This window comes from Arachis ipaensis, chromosome B09 (genome assembly GCF_000816755.2).
Source record: "Arachis ipaensis cultivar K30076 chromosome B09, Araip1.1, whole genome shotgun sequence".
Lineage (NCBI taxonomy): Eukaryota > Viridiplantae > Streptophyta > Magnoliopsida > Fabales > Fabaceae > Arachis > Arachis ipaensis.
The window spans coordinates 131,540,718-131,543,880 of record NC_029793.2 but is presented as its reverse complement, the minus strand read 5'-3'; positions in this window follow the sequence as shown (position 1 = coordinate 131,543,880).

The following is a 3,163-nucleotide window of genomic DNA, read 5'->3' as shown; positions in this document are numbered from 1 at the left end:
GATATTTTTAAATTTGAATAATTTATTAATTAGTTTGTACTTATTATACTATATATTTAATAATTTATTGAAAAAAAATATGAATATAATGAATAAAAAAATTTAAAAAAGATATTATTTAAGAAAACGGACAAATAAACCCCTAACTAATTTGAATTTAGAGACTATTAGGTTCCTATCCATTTCTAAACCTAACATGTCAGCATTTTCCATTTAGAGTTGACGGAGAATCACCCACAGGGATCGCGTTGTGTCACGGAAGTATAGGATAAGTCACCTAACTCAGAATGAACGAGTTGAACAAAACATTGAAAGGCTTCATTCAAAAATTCTTTTTGCTTGATTGTTCGAGTCCGACTTTATAAAGCTCGACCTCGAGCAGAGGCACAATGGATAAAGCAACGAAGTCCGATGGTTATAAAGATGATCTGATACTTTAAAAGGACTCAAAATAAACGAGTTGTACTTGAAACAAGTTGTGAAGTCCTAAAAATAGCTTGAATTTAAACGAGTTGTATGAAATTAGATCAAGAAGTAGCCACGTTTTAATTAAACGATTTGAAATGAAACAAATCGTAAGACCTTAAAACTACTTGCATCGAACGAGCTAGATGAGGTTATACTCATTAGGGGTGTGCATGGCCCGCCCCGGCCCAAAGATCCAGCCCGGCCCCGAACACTTTAGGAGCTATTTTGGTATGATTTCACCGGGTCTAGGACCGGGTAAGGGTCTCAAAAATAGACCCGGTCATTATTTTGGGTCGGGTCCGGGCCATGGCTCGGGTCATCCGAAGTCGGCTCGGTGGCCCGGTCATCATACACAATTAATATTTTGTGTTATTAGTGATAAATGATGGCTATTCTTATGTGGAATTTAAGTATTGTAAATTTTAATATTTTGTGTTATTAGTTATTATAAGACTATAAGTTAATGTTTTATGTTTAAAATGCATAAGATTTTAGACTAATGCATAGTATTGTATTATTTATATTGATTTAAATATTTGATGTTATTAGACAATATTAGTATTGATTATGGTTATGCTTTAATTTTAGAGAAGAGTTAGTTCTTGTTATATTTTTCTAAGTGAATTTTACCATGTCAAATAATGGTTGGAGTCTTGGAAATTTGGATATTTTCACATGCTAGCTTATAAGAAGGTATCAAGGTAATGTAATGTTGGCGGCCCGATTTTCATCCGGTTTTTACCCGGTATAATCGTGACCCGAAAGTGTATAGATTTCATCGGGTCTAGGGCCGAATTCGGGTCTAATAAATAGGCCCGGTATATATTTTTGGGCCGGATCTGGGTCACATCAAACCCGGTTTCACCCGACCCACCCTAATACTCATAAATAATTACGATTTTTGAAATAAACAATTTGTATCAAAACAAGTCGTAAGAAATCAGAATAAATTTCAGAAAGGTGATTTGTATTAAAACAAGTCATGTATCCTCAAAACAACTCAAATTGAACGAGTTGTACGAAACTAGGACAAGAAATATTCTTTGGTTAATCAAGATGTGCTAAAACTAATCATACAGAGCCTACAAGCCTTAAATAACTCGGAAAGAATGAGTTGTACAAATCAATTCTAGAAAAAAGACTTGGCCAAAAATAAGTCGTTTAAATAGGAAAAAATATTTATAACACGCCAGGGGCATAAGGGTAAATTGTCGCGATCATTAAAGAAACGCGTCGTTACCAATGTAACTGCTCCCACGTGTAAATGTGAAAATCCCAACAGACACGACGTTTGATTAGACTTGGCGGTTAAGAAATTTAAAATCACGTCGGCTACAAGCCCGAGTTCAAATACTCGAATCCAACTCTTAAGCAAAAGAGATCGGACTTGAGTATGGACACTGTTCATACCCTAACCCAATGCTAAGGCACAGGTCCAAATAAGATAAAAAGGCCCAGTCCATAGGCTGGCCTCCCTGCATAACGACCTCTTCCAGAGAGGTTGGATTCAACACATACTTCATTCAAAGGAAGTCGGGACTGAAAGTTAGTTGACAGATAACACTTATTCAAATAAGTAACTGCCCCTAAAATCTCTCAACCCACTTTCAGGGGCCATATCTCAACTTCCCTAAGATAAAGGGACGGTTATCCTCCTTAAAAGGTGGAACTACTCCAACGGTGATTATTGGTTCACCACTATAAATACACTGACACCCCTCAGGTATCTCTAAGTTCCAATACTCTTTAAATTTGTTCAGACCCCTGCTGACTTAAGCATCGGAGTGTCTTTGCAGGTACCACCCCCCATTCTCTCTTACGTACAAGTCGGACAGAGGCTCCCAGACGCGAACCTGCTCGAAGGCTTCCTCCATTAGGGGATTGGGCCAACCCCACGAGTCCAGCTCATTAATCTCCAGTTACCAATCGTAACAATAGGGTTATTATTATTAATGTATTAACTGAATTTTAATATTTATTATATATATATATATGAATAATTTTCAAATATTATGAATATATATTATAATAAATGATATTTTTAAATTTGAATAATTTATTAATTAATTTGTACTTATTATACTATATATTTAATAATTTATTGAAAAAAAATATTAATATAATGAATAAAAAAATTAAAAAAGATATTATTTAAGAATAGGGACAAATAAACCCATAACCAATTTGAATTTAGAGACTATTAGGCTCCTGTCCATTTCTGAACCTAACATGTCAGCATTTTTAATTTAGAGTTGACGGAGAATCACCCACAGAGATCGCGTTGTGTCACAGAAGTATAGAATAGAGACCGAAATAGATCGTTTTTATTGTGAGGGATCACGTTGTCATTCTAAAAAATGAATAGAGACCGAATTAGTAGTTCACTCTAATTATTCTCATATATGTCACAAATTTAGGTTGGCTATATTTTCCCACCATGTATTCGGAGAAACTCGATAGAGCGAAGGAAAAAAATTAACTTTATGTGAAGTTGATAGTTAAGAATCGTTAAATAATTTGATTGATTTGATTAAATTTTTATCTATTAATTTTTAATTATTAACTTCACATAAAGTTGACGCCAGCTGAATTTTAAACTAAAGTGAATTATATCTGTTTCTGAATTTTCTACATCTATTCTATTAATGATTTAGAATTTAGATCACCTATAAATATTAAATAATAAATATGACCC